General features: G+C 40.5%; 1 pseudogene; it reads left to right on the top strand.

The window, feature by feature from the left end:
* The first annotated feature begins 7,091 nt into the window (after positions 1–7,091).
* On the top strand, positions 7,092–17,599 carry LOC149749566 (ras-related protein R-Ras2 pseudogene; annotated as a pseudogene).
* The last annotated feature ends 396 nt before the right edge of the window (positions 17,600–17,995 follow it).

The raw sequence follows: 17,995 nt of genomic DNA, 5'->3' as shown, positions 1-17,995 counted from the left end.
ATCTTGGGGATTTAATGAAATTAAATACCAGCCCTCACTCTGGGCACAGAAGCCAGGACTTGTGTTGTTGGAATGAAGCCCGTGATGATCTCAGCCAGTGCAGAAATTACACTGATAAACCCACAGTGCCTTTGTATTAGGCAGCAATGTGTCTGTCACCAAGAACTTCACTGAATCTTCTGGAAGCTCTCAAGCCCATCATAGAAATATTGCCTATCTCAACACTTGTCACAGGAAGGACCTGGGAGGTTTTCCTTCTTTAAAATTTTGGGGTGATGAGAGTCTTGAGTCTTGTGGGGATCCACTCAGACCCCCAGAGTTGGTATAAAGATAATGTTAAAGACAAAACATTTTAGCTAAAGCAGAGGCAGAAAGAAATCTTATCTAAATGGCCCTTACCTGACCATGGCAGAGACTCCAGAGAAATAAAACTGCTGTTAACCCCCTTCCCAGGGAGTTTCCTGCAAATTCAGCTGCCATGGAGACAGACTACCCATTCCCTTAGCATCAAAAAGTCCCATAGAACCTTCCCTACCTTCCCACTGAAGCCCTAATCGCCACCACCGCTCTGTTAAATTTGGTACATGAACCTATTAATCCCTGGCTGTCGAATGGGTTCCTCATCACTGACTACTTCCACCTGCCTGCATAAGTAATCCTTGTCTTTTCTCCTGTTAATCTGTCTATTGTTGGTTAATTTGTAGGCCCTCAACCACTAGACATCAGTTGGAAGAAGAAAAGTTTTCCTTCTTCAACAGTTCAACGGTTTTGGTGATAAGGATGGGATGGTAGGGGTGCCCTGCTCACCTAGAGACTGTAGCTGAGATCTTGGGACCTCTGACCAAGCTGACAGGTAAGTTTCCTTACCAGCCAGACTCCCAGGTCTCTCAGGGTCTGGTTGAGCAAAGGCAGTAAGAGCTTGTCCTTTTTTTTTTTCTTTTCAAGGTTGAGATTAGCAGGAGAAAATACTTAACATGAACTAGTTCTTTGTATATTGTGACTCGGTTTTTTTTTTTTTTGCTGTGAAGATATTTTTATTTTTTTATTTACTTTTTTTTGAATTTTAGAATTTTTATTTTTTATACAGCAGGTTCTTATTAGTTATCCATTTTAGACATATTAGTGTATACATGTCAATCCCAATCTCCCAGTTCATCCCACCACCACCACCACCACCACTTTACCCACTTGGTGTCCAAAGGTTCGTCCTCTACATCTGTGTCTCTATTTCTGCCCTGGAAACCGGTTCATCTGTACCATTTTTCTAGTTTGAGTACTCTTACTGTAGATCCTTTCCCTCCCAGGGATAGCCACTCTGTCCTATCTGTTCAGCTCTTTGTGTGTCCTGAGAGTTTGGTTTGTATCTAGTAAGTGCATTCACTCTCTGGTTTTCTGTCTGCCCAGGGATGCAGATTTTTGGGTCTGTGTTCAGAAGAAGCCGAACATTAGGTTGAGATCATGAGAATCTGTAGACTTCAGGACAAATATGTGAGCAGACTGGGCACCCCATTTGTGGCTGGTGTCCTGCTAACCATTACCAGCTCTTGGTGCGTTCATCTCAGTCTAGATAAAGGGTCTTAGTCCGTAAGGACCTTATCCTCTGTTTCCTCGTTGCCTTGCTTGTGCTGGGAAGTCCTATCCCAGTATCACCTGCCTGGTGTCAGACACAGATCGGAAGGTCTGTAACTGGAGGTGTCTCACTTTAAAACAAAAAAAAAGTTTATTTTCTTTATTTTTTTGGCTGCGTCAGGTCTTAGTTGCAGCATGTGGGATTGTGGCGCGAGGGTTTTCTCTCTCTAGTTGTGGCGCGCAGGCTCAGGGCGTATAGGCTCTGTAGTTGTGGCATGTGGGCTTAGTTGCCCTGTGGCATGTTGGATCTTAGGTCCCAGACCAGGGATCGAACCCGCGTCCCCTGCATTGGAAAGTGGATTCTTTACCACCGGAACACCAGGGAAGTCCCGAGGTAGCTCACTTTTATGGGAAACTAGAGACACATGTTTTCACAAACACCACTCCCATCACCTGTGGCAAATGAGATTCTTTGCTTTTTTTCTCTTTGGCTATTGTTGGGAGTGACTAAATTATGGGTCTTCATTTTCTGCACCCTTTTGGGCGGTTGCCTCTTGTGTCCATGGCTAAATCATAAAAAGGTCCATTGGTTTTGAGGCACATTTTAGAATACATATACGTTTGCAGATCCTAAGTTGTCAGTGGCCAGACAACAGATCTTTTGATTTGAAAAAGAGTTTATATTTGTAAGAATTTTTAGAGAACTCTCACCCTAAACAAATATCCTATTACCAATATGGAAAAATCAAACTGAAAGGAGGACATAAAGAAAGATCACAGCTAGCTTAAAAGTCTCCCTTAACAAAATTAAAGAACAGAAATCAAAATCTATATCCACCATAAACTCCCTCCTCCACCTCCCTGCTACAAATGGCCCACTTGGGCCTTTCCCCTGAAGGTTAATTGGGCTAAAGTGGAATAAAGTACTCAGAGGGAAGGAATACATCCTAAAGCCTTTGTTGAACGATTTATAAAAACATTCCAAAGACACAGAGCTCTAAATCCAGAAGCCCTGGAACATAGGAATCTTGGTTTCTGCCTTAATTGGAACTCTCTCTGATATACGTAAGAATTTCAAAATAATATAGTTGGATGGGTAGGCCAGCCCCTTAATATCACTAATGAGGCTGCCACTCAATTCTTTGAAGAATTAAAAATATCTGTCCTGGGCTTCCCTGGTGGCGCAGTGGTTGAGAGTCCGCCTGCCGATGCAGGGGACACGGGTTCGTGCCCCGGTCCGGGAGGATCCCACATGCCGCGGAGCGGCTGGGCCCGTGAGGTATGGCCGCTGAGCCTGCGCGTCCGGAGCCTGTGCTCCGCAACGGGAGAGACCACAGCAGTGAGAGGCCCGCGTACTGCAAAAAAAAAAAACCAAAAACTGTCCTTACCTTACTAATCAAGTCTTTATAAAATCAGAAATATGGCTCTAGAAGTAACCCGAAGTACACCCATCTTTCTGACCAGTTCCAAAGCCTCCCCTATTCATCTCAATATACTTGCTGATACTTTAAGAAGTCAGGATGTTGGAAAAGGGACTGCCCTGAATTTAAGAAAAAGAAACACAAATAGTAATTACGCTAGGCCTCAGCCTCCTCAGTCCGGCTCCTCTGAAACCTCTTAGCAACTAGGCCTCAACCTAAGCCAATTAGAAACTACAGACTCTCAACACAAATAATTCTGCCACCTACTACATCCCCCTCTCCCCCTCCCCCCTGAAAAATGCCTGTTTGCAAAGGCTCAATGCTACCAGACGAATTTGCTGTTGTCCCGGCCAAAATCTGGTAATAGGCAAATATGCCGCTGAAAACGCTCTTAGAGCAGTTATTTTAAAAGGTTGCTTTCTTCCTCTCCCTCTTTGAGATGTAAATCTTCTACCACCCAGAACCGTCTTCTCCAGGACCCGAGAGCCGTCTCTTTAAAATGCAAACATCCAAGGAAATTAGGCTGGCTCTCAGCCTGAGGGATCCCTTGCTTTTAATTGTACTATTGCTTTCTGTCATAAAATATAAGAAATTTATTTCTCCTCTTAATAAAAACCAATTAATATCCCCCTTTAATGAGCCCCCAGTGCTCTTTTCCTTGGCACTCCCCGGGCTTTAAAAAGTAACTTCTAGGGACTTCCCTGGTGGTCCAGCAGTTAAGACTCTGCGCTCCCAATGCAGGGGGCCCAGCTTCGATCCCTGGTCAGGGAACTAGATCCTGCACGCCGCAACTAAAAAGATCCTGCACGCGGCAACTAAGACCCGGCATAGCCCAACAAACAAACAAATAATTAAATAGTAACTTCTCAGGCCACTAAAACAACCACCTGAGTGAGACTGAACTACAGCCTCCACTGATTATACATCAAGGCAAAGAAAAGGTCTTAAAGGTTTCCCCCACAAATATTGGTAAAAAGCTTTAGCCCATAGGTTGAACAAATAACAACTCATTTCATCTGCTAGAAACATAGTCTGAATAAAAAGTGGGACAAAGACAAACACTAATTCTTACCTAAACTAATAAATTTTGGATTACTATGAAAACTATAAGGTCTCTATTTGTGTCTGCATGTATGCTTATGTCTGTCTATGTATGTAATATGTATATGTGGTATTTTCTTACCCCTGGATGGTATGGCCAAATTAATTTATAAAATTCCTTAAAAGAGCTCTACTTTAATTGGCTTAGAGAAAAATAAAAACATATAAATGAAATATTCCTAAAACTCAGAAATCTAAATTTTTTTTCAAATTCACATGATTTGGGTAAATCTTTAGTAAATAAGACTAGTTTAATACCATTTGTTTAATAATAAAAATAACCGTTTCTTCTGAGTTATCAGCATTATGATACAAACATATATTTTCAGACTACTTGGGTTTACTAATCAAATAAGCTATTATTTACTATATGTTTGAGATTATAAAACTTACAGATTTTATTTTTTTTATTGGAGTATAGTTGCTTTACAATGTTGTGTTAGTTTGTGTTGTACGGCAAAGTGAATCAGCCACACGTACACATATATCCCCTCTTTTTCGGATTTCCTTCCCATTTAGGTCACTACAGAGCACTGAGTAGAGTTCCCTGTGCTATACAGTCGGTTCTCATAAGTTATCTGTTTTATACATAGTAGTGTATATATGTCAATCCGAATCTCCCAATCCATCCCCCACCCCCCTTCCCCGCTTGGTTTACATACATTTGTTCTCTACGGCTGTGTCTCTATTTCTGCTTTGCAAATAAGTTCATCTATACCATTTTTCTAGATTCCACATATATGCGTTAATATACGATACTGGTTTTTCTCTTTCTGACTTCACTCTGTATGACAGTCTCTAGGTCCATCCATGTCTCTGCAAATGGCACAATTTTGTTCCTTTTTATGGCTGAGTAGATTTTATCTTTTTTAAATTGAAGTATAGTTGATTTACAATGTTTTAGGTGTACAGCAAAGTGATTCAAAGATATATATATGTGTGTGTATATATATATTCTTTTTCAGGCTCTTTTCCATTATAGGTTATTACAAGAAATTGAATATAGTTCCCTGTGCTATACAGTAGGTCCTTGTTATTTATCTATTTTATATATAGTAGTGTGTATCTGTTAATCCCAAATTCCTAATTTATCCCTTCCTCCTCCTCCCCTTTGGTAACCATAAGTTTGTTTTCTATCTCTGTAAATCTGTTTCTGTTTTGTAAATTCATTTATATCATTTTTTTAGATTCCACATATAAGTGATATCATATGATATTCATCTTTATCTGACTTACTTCACTTAGTATGATAATCTCTGGGTCCATCCATGTTGCTGCAAATAGCATTATTTCATTCTTTTTTATGGCTGAGTAATATTCCATTGTGTATATACACCGCATATTCTTTATCCATTCATCTGTAATGGGCACTTAGATTGTTTCCATGTCTCAGCTATTGTAAATTTTGCTGCTATGAACATTGTGGTGCATGTACCTTTTCGAATTAGAGTTTTCATCTTTTCTGGATATATGCCCAGGAATGGTATTACAGAATCATATGGTAACTCTATTTTTAGTTTTTTAAGGAACCTCAATACTGTTCTCCATAGTGGCTGCACCATTATTCTCACCAACAGTGGAAGAGGGTTCCCTTTCCTCCACATCCTCTCCAGAATTTAGTATTTATAGACTTTTTGATAATGGCCATTCTGACTGGTGTGAGGTGATACCTCATGGTAGTTTTGATTTGCATTTCTCTGATAATTAGCAGTGTTGAGCATCTTTTCATATGCCTGCTGGTCATCTATATGTTTTCTTTGGAAAAATGTCTATTTAGGTCTTCTGCCCATATTTTTCTTTTGACTGAGTTATTTACTTTTTTGATAGTGAGCCGTATAATATATGTGTTTTGGAAATTAATCCCTTGTTGGTCGCATTGTTTCCAAATATTTTCTACCATTCTGTAGCTTGTCTTTTCGTTTTGTTTATGGTTTCCTTTGTTGTGCAAAAGCTTTTAACTTTAATTAAGCCCCATTTGTTTATTTTTGCTTTTGTTTCCATTACTCTAGGAGACAGATCCAAAAAAAATATGACTGTGATTTATGTCAGAGTGTCCTGCCTATATTCTCCTCTAGGAGTTTTATAGTATATGGCCTTACGTTTAGGTCCATTTTGAGTTTATTTTTGTATATGGTGTTAGAGAATGTTCTAATTTCATTCTTTTACATGTAGCTCTCCAGTGTTCTCAGCACCACTTATTGAAGAGACTGTCTTTTCTCCATTGTTTATTCTTGCCTCCTTTATCATAGATTAATTGACCATAGTGAGTGGGTTTATTTCTGGGCTTTCTATCCTGTTCCATTGATCTATGTGTCTGTTTTTGTGCCAGCACCATACAGTTTTGATTACTGTAGCTTTGTAGTATAGTCTGAAGTCAGGGAGCAAGATTCCTTAGAGATTTTATTTTAATCAAATTAAATCATTGCTCTTACAAATTTTATTTCAACAACAATTGTGTTTTATTATACGTCTGCTTAGAAGTACTTTCCAAAATCTTTTTGGTAACTTGAAACCTTAGAGTTATACAAAGTTAAATAATAGATATCCATTAAATATCCATTAAATATCTAGATCATTTCCAAATAATATAAAATACTGAAACATTAATTACTAAACATAGCTTTATCTATTTTGACTTCTTATTTATACAGGAAACTAAAGATATTTGGTTCTATGAACAAAAATGATATTTTTGTCATATTGAGAAATTGTACTTTGAGGGCAGCATAAGTCTCTAGAAACTGTGAGATGATGTATTGATAAATTTGCTAATCTACTACACAATGCTGGTGGTCTATGACAGTTCACAATTGTCTACTTCCTAGTTTTCTCTGGGAAATAAAGGTTACTAAGGGTTCAAAATTATAATCAATATATGTAAATGAAGCTACTAGAAATAAATAAGGGTGAAGAAGAAAACTCTGAATGCAAAGTATTCAAGGAGTGTAGGATTGTGTTTGTTAAGAAAAAGAAAAGAGTAATTCTGTCCAAAAGTAGTTGTTTAAAGATTGTTCCATTGGCACTGTGAAGACGTGTGCTGGAGTGCGCCCCCCGGCCACTGCAGCCCCTCGCCGCTGTGGTCACCTCGCTTCTCTGCGCCTCGGTCGGGACCCAGGCAGCCCGGGCGCCGCGCTGCCACCCGGACGGGCCCTCCAGCAGCTCCTGGCGCCCGGGACCCCCGCCCGGCTGCTCGCCCGCGGCCCACCGGCCGCACAAGTCTCCGGAGCCGGGCCTAGGACGGGCGGCGGCTCGGCGTGGCCGAGCTGGGCTCGGCGGCATCCACATGGCCGCGGCCGGCTGGCGGGACGGCTCCGGCCAAGAGAAGTACCGGCTCGTGGTAGTCGGCGGGGGCGGCGTGGCAAGTTGGCGCTCACCATCCAGTTCATCCAGTCCTATTTTGTAACGGATTATGATCCAACCGTCGAGGATTCCTACACAAAGCAGTGCGTGACAGATGACCGGGCAGCCCGGCTAGATATTCTGGATACAGCGGGACAAGAGGAGTTTGGAGCTATGAGAGAACAGTATATGAGAACTGGAGAGGGTTTCCTGTTGGTCTTTTCAGTCACAAATAGAGGCAGTTCTGAAGAAATCTATACGTTTCAAAGACAGATTCTCAGAGTAAAGGATCTTGATGAGTTTCTAATGACTTTAATTGCTAATAAAGCAGATCTGGATCATCAGAGACAGGTAACACAGGAAGAAGGACAGCAGTTAGCACGACAACTTAAGGTAACATATGTGAAGGCGTCAGCAAAGATTAGGATGAATGTAGATCAAGCTTTTCATGAGCTTGTCCGGGTTATAAGGAAACTTCAAGGGCAGGAATGTCCTCCTTCACCAGAACCAACACGGAAAGAAAACGACAAGAAAGGCTGCCACTGTGTCATTTTCTAAGAATCCTTTGAATTTTAGCTACAAACTGCCAGGAAAAGCCCTCACCTTCTCCCTCTCTCCTTACAGTTAACATCACGCTGGTACCTTTCTAGCCTTAGATAAATGATCACCGTGGTAGCCTTAGACCAAGAAGCTGGCTAATCCTTTCCATGAAGCTAATCCAATGGTCATTCAAGACAGATTTAAAGGAAACACTAAGGCTGCTTCAGAGATTAATTCCTTTAAAATGGATATCTATATATACAGACACATTCTTTTTTTAAGGGCTTACTTTTAATAAGGATGAATCAGCTTTGGAACCTAAGCTGTTTGCCAAGCTGAAGTCATAGGTTGTGAAATAACTTTTAACTTCTGGAATCATATCGCCTACTGTTACTCTAAATAGAAACATAGGGAGTTTTTTTTTAATGTGAATTTTTGCCTATCTCTAAAAATTTTGATGTCAACTTTAGTTAACCTTAAATACACCGAATTGAATTCACAAAAGTGAGACATCTCAGACCTTTACTGATGCTATAGCCTTTGTTTTCCAGTGGCCAAAATACCAAAATGCCTATTGTATTTATAGGTTAAAAACTGCATGTAAAACCTTTACTATTACTCCTAAAGATAATATTCTATGTGGCCAAATATTTGGACTCATTCTGGACTTAGGTATTTTAGTGTTCTTGGTTTTTTAATTTAACTCTTTTCACAGCCATGTTGAGAGTAAAAATAAATAATTTCTGTCTGTCTTCCTTTTCAAGTATTTCTGGGTAAGGGATTCAAAAAACTAAAACTGTTTTTGTTTATAACATAAAATATGGAATTGATCTTTCCAGGGTCAGAGATGATTAACGTTTTGGTATATACTTTTATACGTTATTTTCTTATCAAACTAGTTAACAAGTATTTTTATATGTTTGTAAGCAAATATGCTCTCACAGCATACCTCGTGTATATGTAAAGATAAGTATTTGATTCTCACTGTTCACTTTTAACTGACAAAGGAGAAAAAAGTGAAAACTACAGACACTGTGGTAGAACCTTACATGCTGTTCTGGTCCTGGTTGTACCCACCTTTGGCCAGTCACATAGCTACTCAAGAAACCTTCCCAATAAGAGTACGACAGGATGAGAATCTGAAATCACTTCCGATATCCCCTACTAGATACTGACTGCTATATCAAGTAGTAAGTGGTAAAACGTTTAGTTGACAATTAGTATAACTGTGGGTGACTTCTGATTTTGTTTTTCATTCTGTGGATTGTGTTTAAACAATTCCAAGGTATGTTCCTGATTTTGAGACACTAAGTGGTATTGTGAGTTGTCACTTTATTGAATGTGTACAACAGTTGCACGAAGTTTATAAAGCATATCCTTGTATGCTAGAATTAAAATTGCTCTGTTATCACACACACACACACACACAAAAGATTGTTCCAGAAGAAAAAAGAAAAAAAAGAGAGACAAGGGGCTTCTCTGGTGGCGCAGTGGTTGAGAGTCCGCCTGCCGATGCGGGGGACGCGGGCTCGTGCCCCGGTCCGGGAAGATCCCACATGCCGCGGAGCGGCTGGGCCTGTGAGCCATGGCCGCTGAGCCTGCGCGTCCGGAGCCTGTGCTCCGCAACGGGAGAGGCCACAGCAGTGAGAGGCCCGCGTACCGCAAAAAAAAAAAAAAGAAAAGACAGAATTTCTTGGATTACTGGTCTGTTCTTAATAAGAGATTGTAAAAAGATTCTCTTTACCTTTTAAGTCGTCTACTTAGGAAGCAAATATCCTGTGTCTTATTGGAATAATTTCCAGTGCTTTAACCATGTTTTTGATTATTTCAGAAGACCAAGTCTTTTTTCTTAAATAAAAACTGACCTGTGATCCTATTTAATCAGGTGTTCAAACCTGCTGACGTTTTGGACAGCTTCCCAAAATCAAATTCTAAATGAAGTCTTTTTGACCTGGAACTGACTTTGAGACTTTCCACGGGGTCCCTGGAAAATCTCAAAGGGTTTGTCCTCTCACCTTGTGAAAAGGGAGATGTTTAACTAATTAAGTTTGTGTCATAATAAGTTAAGTTGCACGGAAGCACTGTCAAATGGGAAGAGGTGCTTAGCCTTCCCTAGGTTATACTGGTATGCCTAAATGTTATTGATACAAGTACTTCGGAAATTCTATGAAGTTCCTAGAAATTTGTCAGTGCCCTCATTGTCTATGATATGTCCTGATAGAATGTTATCAGTCATCCTAAGAGAATATATGTCACAGAAACAGCCAGATTTGTCAACTGCATTATTTTTTATAATGAATTCTCATCAACCTTTAACAGTGGCCATTTTAAGTTTTTTGTCATTCACAGATAGTTGTTATTCTGATGCTTTCCTAAAAGCTCTTGCAACCAGGTGCAAGCCGGAATACTTTGTCTTCAACAAAAGGGATGTCTCAGAGAACCACAGAAAGACCTATGACCTAAGGTACTCCGGGGTACAGGCTTCTCATGGCACTGCTTAAATAAATTTGAGATCATACCACTAAGGATGTCCGGAATTCTAGTGGTGAAGCTGATGACTTCACAAAACTGCTAAGCCAGTTTCAAGTGGAACAAGAATTATTATGTGGGACTGAATGAGCAAATGAAAAATGATTATAATTTTTATGGATTTTTTTTGTTTATTTGTTTGGAATATTGCTTGTTCTTAGATGTTCTGTTTTTCTGGATATAAGGAACCCCTTTTCTGTTTTCTCCTAAGCTATCTATAACTCACAACAATTAAGAAGATTATATCTTTGCAAACTGAAAAGAAACATTTATCCTTTTTTCCCTAACTGATCCCTCCAGAATTCAGAAACTCTTATTGAATATTTTTACTCTCATTGCAATATAGTTGCTTGCATAAGTTCAGTAAGAATCTGTTCTCTTTGTAACAGGACATGATTGAGAAAATTGGGTATATCACCAAGGCTTTAACTGGAATGTCATATTTGAGATTCATGTACACAGAATCATCTATGACCAAACAGTTTTCAGGAATTAAGATTGCTTTATGAAGCCAATGTTTACAAAACCGTTCTGGAAAAACTGGCCTGGTACCTGGCTTACAGACTTCCCGGCCTTTATAGGTGAGTAGGGAAAGTCACTTTCTGGCAGGCCCAGGAACTTTAGAATATTTTGGGAACCTCAAGAAGAAAGGAAATCACCAAATCTATAAATACTGCAGATGAAGTCTGATAAGTTCATGGCTTGGCTTACAAGCATCAAGAGGCATTTAAAAGTCCAATCTGAGATTCCTTATAAAAGTCCCAGCCAAGCAAACTTTAAAAGGTCTGTATAGTCCAATTACCAATCTTGCTGCACTTATGTAAATGATCAGGCCAAATTTAATGAGAAAAGACATTTTGTAAACAAGAGTAATCTTACTTTGATAATCTTTGCTCAAAATGGGGGTGGTTGTAGGGGCTTCCATGGTGGCACAGTGGTTAAGAATGCCTGCCAATGCAGGGGACACGGGTTCGAGCCCTGGTCCGGGAAGATCCCACGTGCTGCGGAGCAACTAAGGCTAACTACTGAGCCTGTGCTCTAGAGCCTGTGATCCACAACTGCTGAGCCCACGTGCCACAACTACTGAAGCCCGTGTGCCTGGAGCCCGCTCTGCAGCAAGAGAACCCACCAGAATGAGAAGCCCGCGCACCGCAACGAAGAGTAGCCCCCGCTCACCGCAACTAGAGAAAGCCGCGCACAGGAACGAAGACCCAACGCAGCCAAAAATAAATAAATAAAATAAATTTTTTTTTTTAATGGGGATGATTGTAGAAAGAAATTGTATGTTTCAGTGGAAAATAATAACCTACCCTTGTATGTTACCAGATTTGAGTCCCGTTCATTGTCTTAAAGCTACCTTTTCATCTCTGTGAATTCTACCTGCCATCTTACACGTTTTGTTGGTAATTAAATTTTTCTCTCACTCTCTTGACTTGGCATCACTGAGAACTAAAGCTGCCTTTTTCCTAAAGCCCTGCGAGCTGAAGCTGAAGTGCTATAACTTCAAAGGATTTATCACCACAACAGTGTGGACCACTCAGAAAATTCACTGGAACACCTGCATCTTCCATGCTCTGCTCCGGGAAATAGCCATGGCTATAACACTGCCACTACCATCCTCACTAAAAGTGCTTCAAAATCCAACGTCTAGAAATCTTCTTGATTGGCTGCCTTGTGGACTCAGAAACTGCTCCAACCATTCTTCTTTGTTTTCTTTTCCCTTTGTGTATCTCTTTCCCTGCAACTTCTAATCCAAATCTCTTCCCATAGCCATCAACCTAGCCTCTTTTTTTTTTTTTTTTTTTAAACTTCTAGGGATGTTTCCGGTGAGGGAAATGTGGGGAACCGCTCAGAGTCCCCAGAGTTGATTTTAAAGTAAAAACATTTGAGCTAAAGACGATACAGGAAGAAATCTTATCTCAAGTCCCTTTATCTGACACAAGCATAGCTTTCAGAATATACAGCTGCCATTAACCTCCTTCCCTCCCCCCAGCCATGGGTGTTTCCAATGTATTTAGGTGCCTGTATGGAGGCAGACTGCCTATAGCCATTAGCATCAAGAAGTCCCACAGAACCTTCCCTATCTTCCTACTGAAGCCCTAACTACCACCATCACCACCCCTTTGTTAATTTGGCATATAAAGTTTTTATCCCAGCCTGTTGAGTGAGTTGCCTATTACTGAGTAGTTCTGTTGTGTAGGCTTAAGTAAACCTCATCTCTTTTCCTGTTAACCTATCCCTCGTCAGTTAATTTACAGGCCACCAACTACTGGACCCAAGTTGGAAGAAGAAAAGTTTCCCCCCAGCAGTCTCCTCCCTGTTGACTGCAATGGCTTGGTCCCTGATGAAAGCAGCATTCATTGCCATGACTACAAAATTATCTATTCCTATGCATATGTGTGCATATGGGCATGTGTATATTTACAGCGTTGGCAGCTCAGCAGGTTGTGACTAAACGTCCTTAGGAATTTCCTTGGTGAGTCAAAGCTTATTGAAGTAGAAGCACTTCCCAGAAGATCAGAAATCTATCTTCAAACCAAGCTCATTCCCCTGCTTGTTGCATCATCAAGCCAGGCAGCTTAAAATAAATCATCTATTAAAAGTGAACCAATTACCAAACTCACCTTCCAACACTTCCAACACTAGTTTTGGGAAACGGACTGGAAGGACTCCTTCAATAGTAATTTGACTGTGCTCTCCCTGATGACATTGTCTTGGAATGTTGGTACACTTCTTTTGGCATATGCTTCAGGGGGAAGATAGTTGTCTAAATTAATGCCGAACTGGGTTCAACTCCCATCTCAACCATTTTGTAGCTTTGTAACCTTGAACAGTCCTTTAGCTTCTTTGAGGCTGCCTCAGTTTCCTTATTTGCAAGGTGGGGGAAATAAATCTTCACTTGAAAGAACTGGGGAGGGGATAAAATGAGATAAATGTAGAGGCAGGTACTTAATTTTCTTCTTGGTTTCTTTAAAGTGCTTTCGAAATCACTTGGGACGTAGGACTAGTACTCTGTAGGCAACAGTGACATAGCTCTTCCCTACATTATAGCTTATACCCTAATCATTTACTTACTTTTCTTCTCCTATTTCCCTGCTTCCCTTATTCCTGGAAAAAGACCATACATGCTTTCTGTGGACAGAAAACGCATTCAGTTTTTCCTATGGAAATCAAATTAAAAAATTTTAAAGGTAGAATATGTTTATTTTGGGTCGTTTTCTAAATAACAATAACAACAATAACAATAATAATAAATCTTTCCTGTTTAGTTTCATGAAGATTTCTAGATTTCTCTTTAGCTTGAATCTGGCGGGCATAAGCGGATATGGAGTCTCGGTCCCCTCCTCTGTCCTTTTCTTGCGAGTATAAGTGTCATTATAGCCGGTTCTACCAGCCACGACCTGAGCCACCCTGAGTCTGGACTGAGTGCATTGGGCAGTAAGCAGTCCAAGATCTTTCTGGTCAGGGCTTGGCAGCATGAATGGAGGAGGGTGCCAGCATGGTTGCCAAGTGGATGGCTCATAGTTTCCATCTTTGTCTTTGTGGATGGCAGTCATGTGCTCCTTGTGGTGCCCAGTTGTGCAACCGACATCAGAGGCACTAAGCCAGAACGAGGGCCTAGGATGAGGTTTGCCTTCCTGATGGGCCTGGGCCTGAATAATCAGCTAAGACAGGTTAAACTAAGGCTTGTTTGGGTGGATAAAATCAGGAACAGAGGCTGAGTATGGTCACTGAAATGGCAAGAATGGGGGTCAGAATGAGAATATTAGGCTGGTGTTGATTTTAGAGGTGTGGTCCTCAGATTAGGCTCAAAAGAGGGAATTTGAGGAGTCAGGTAAGGCCATGAAGACAATAACCAAGATCAGTCCAGATGCTTCCCCAGGGGCTCGTGGTGCCAATGGGAGCTTCCATTTACCAAAGTCTGGCTTAGAGTTCCTCTTGGCAGCTCTACTATGGGGCAATCAATCTGTTTTCTCTGACACCCAGTTTATGATGGACATTGAAAAGAGGATCCTGGTTCCATTGGAGCAAAAGCTGAATATTCTTTGGGCCGGGGCCACTAAATCTTTCCAGATAAGCAGTGCTGTCTCCTAAACTGAAATCCGAGGCAAAGACTAGGATTTTCTCTGTCCATTCACAGAACGTGGAGAAAGGTTCCTACCATGGGGCATCTAACCAGAGTCTTGATATGAGAAAATCAGTACCTTAGGAAATGTGTTTTTCAACTTCTATCTGTATCCATGTGAGAGTGCTGTCTATGATGACTTTTAGGGAGTAATCACTGGGCTAGATCTACTATCAAGAAAATACATCTACTGCACTGAACACTTACCCTGCCTATAAGCCTTTCTATCCACGACATCTCAGAAAGGATAAAAATTTTTTGTTAACAATAAGTAGGTATGACTGTCAGAGGTTATCAACAATTGTAAAAATCCTTTGAGGTCCCTTAATTAACTTATCAGTCCCAGATCTAGGGTTTTTTCTTGACCTGTGGCCGGTCCCTCAACCTGGTTTATGAAAACCCGAGGGATTGGCATAAAGTAGGGTAGGGGTATGAGAGGACATGAATGATGAGGAACCACTTCCATGAGATCCCCGACCCTCTGTTGATGGGGCACATGTCTCTCAGGGCTTCCTATACCTTCCAGAACTCTTTCCAGAATTTCTGCAACTCTTCTGAGTCTTCTGAGAATGCCTGGAAAGGAAAAGGTCCCTGGTCTAGGCAACAGGTGAGGGCCTTTCTTGTGGTACAGATATGAGGCCAGGGAGCTTCTGTGACCTCTTTGGTAGTGATATCCACACATGGAGTAAAAATGAGGACTGTGGCATTGCAGGAATCAGGGCTCATATGTTCTGGAAGAGAGCCATGTCTTCTCGGAAAGCCTCCTATCCTGACGCTGAGGCAGCTGTCACTGACCGGACAGCCTTGGCCCAGCCTAATCCCAACCAGGTGTCTTTCCAGAGGAAGAGGCAGCCTTCCTGAATGACCACACCCTAGTTCCCTAAGGCTGCCAGGCTATCTGGGTTTTCCCTTGATTAACTTTCATGAGACTCTAGAACACATTATATACGCTAAGTACATAAATTAGAAGTCTGCATGTGGTATCTTCTTCACTGGCAAATGAAGCCCTGGTCCTAGATACAGAAAAAAGAAAAATTGGCTTTACAGTACATCTCAAAAAGCAAAATAGAACAACTCAGACTAAAATGAATAAACAAAAACTTTGGCTTCTTCAAGTTTTGCATGAAAATAAGAGACCTTGAAATTTTCAGCAGAAATGTCTTTGTACACATCAGAGCAAGATACAGGTGCTTGAAGCTTGTAATGAATACTGGAATATCTTCAGAATCAGAGGTAGCATGCAATGTAGGGTGAAGGGGAATTTTCACATACCTCTGGACCATGTGGAAATGATCTCATCTATCTGGATCATGTCCACCTACAAAGCACTTCTTAGATTGAATTATCCAGGTGATTGCTTTATCCTTCCAACATACTTTCCATGTACAAAAATATCTTAAATGAATACTAAACACTATGCCATTTTGTAGAATTGAACTTGAGCTCTTGTAAGCATTTTGCAAATCTATAGTTTGACTTGTATTTCCTGGAATTTTTGATTTTTTGTAACATTGTTTTTAAAAAGATTCTCTCAGTGTTGATTTGTGTGGCTGGGCTCCCTTGGGAATAATCTGGCCTTCAGCAACTCCTCTCTCCACCCCCGGTAGGAGCTTGAATAATGACTGAGTGACAAAGTGTCCCATTCAGTTATTATTCAACTATATTAAATTGCTAAAGTTGGTCATTGGAGCATATCTTATTACAAAGGCAAAAGTTCAACATTTTTCCCTAGGCACAATAGGCTTGCACATTAAAAAAACTTCTGGTCTGGTAAAGAATAAGATGTCAGGGCATGGAACGTGCAGCAAATTAAACAGGGAAAGATGTATTAAACAAACCTGAGCAAAATTACCAGGCATTACCGTCAGTATATTTACCAAACTCAGGCCTTCTATAAAGGGGTGCAAGAGATAAATTAGAAGGGATTCTTGAAAATACATCAGTCTTCCCAAGCTTTATTAACCTTACACGATTAAAAAACTATCATTTAAGGGGAGGGAGGGATAAATTAGGAATTTGGGAGTAACATATACACACTACCATATACAAAATAGATAACCAACAAGAACCTAGTGTATAGCACAGGGAACTCTACTCAATATTTTGTAATAACCTATAAGGGAAAAGAATCTGAAATATATATAACTGAATCACTTTGCTGTACACCTGAAACTAGCACAACATTGTAAATCAACTACACTTCAATTAAAAAAAAAAACTATCATTTAAAGTCCTACACTAGGGACTAATATCTAGACAGTAAACATTGGTTGCTTATATTACTATCTATACTGTTTGTCCACTTGGATTAGTTGGTGCCCAGACAGTACTGATTATTAAATATTTTGAAATCTCTCCAGATTATATTGAAACCCATTTGGATCCATAGCTGTAGACTATTTACTAGAAGGATCATATGGGGTTTGGCTGAAGGGTCTGATTTTTTCTAAAATGGCAAGTGAAGGAGCAGTTTTACCAAGATAGTAAGAACCTCAGGTACTTGCTTGAAGGTGGTCACTCCAAGTTACTGCTTCAAAGAACAGGAAATGAGTGTTGTGGGAACTACAGAGACCACAGCCTATATGGTAGTACTCCTCAAAGGTGCCTCTTCATAAGACTCATTTGGGGCACTTATTTAAGAATATAGATTCCCAGATTCTTTCCCTGGGGTTTATGATTACTATGTCTGGGGCAGGCTTAGTAATCATTATTTTTACTGTGTATCAATGATCCTCATGGCAAGGCAAATGAGGGAAACACAGTTCAACCATTGATTCTCATTCATGATATTATCATTCATTCACTCATTCTTTTATTCAGTTCTTTAGCACTTACTATGGTATTTCTCGATGTGACCCTGGATCCCCTACATCAAAATCATTTGGAGTATTTGACTGCAATCCAGATCTTGGGCTGCATCCCAAACCTACCGTATAAACATCTCCAGAGGTAGGATCCAGAAATCTGCATTTTATATGGGCATTCCAAGGGATTCTTATGTAATCAAGTTTGAGACTATTGTTATGTGTCTGGCACATAGCATGTCTCTTCAAGTTGTCTGTTCCCAGTCAATAGGTAATAAGCACTTATTTAAAGACTTACTACTTGTTTAAAGACTTACTAAGACAGGGATCAGGGAATGATGTATGTAGAAGTGATGTGAAGGGTGAGGGGAGAGAAGCAGTTCTTCCTGCTGTAAACTGGAAGTCTACAAGGCTTGTAGGAGCAAGAAGGGAAGCTCCCCTACATATGCAGTGGCCAGGTTTGGGGAGATATGGAAAAGCTGAGTGAGTCTCAGGCCCCTTCAGCCTCTGAAGCCTGTGGAAGGAGCCAACCACACACCTGATTGGAGATGGCCATGCAAAGGTCC

Source organism: Delphinapterus leucas, chromosome 3, assembly GCF_059928025.1.
Source record: "Delphinapterus leucas isolate spDelLeu-1000000601 "Yukka" chromosome 3, BTC_Dleu_Yukka2, whole genome shotgun sequence".
NCBI lineage: Eukaryota > Metazoa > Chordata > Mammalia > Artiodactyla > Monodontidae > Delphinapterus > Delphinapterus leucas.
Note: the sequence above shows the minus strand (reverse complement) of the source record. Positions and strands in the feature narration are given on the sequence as shown.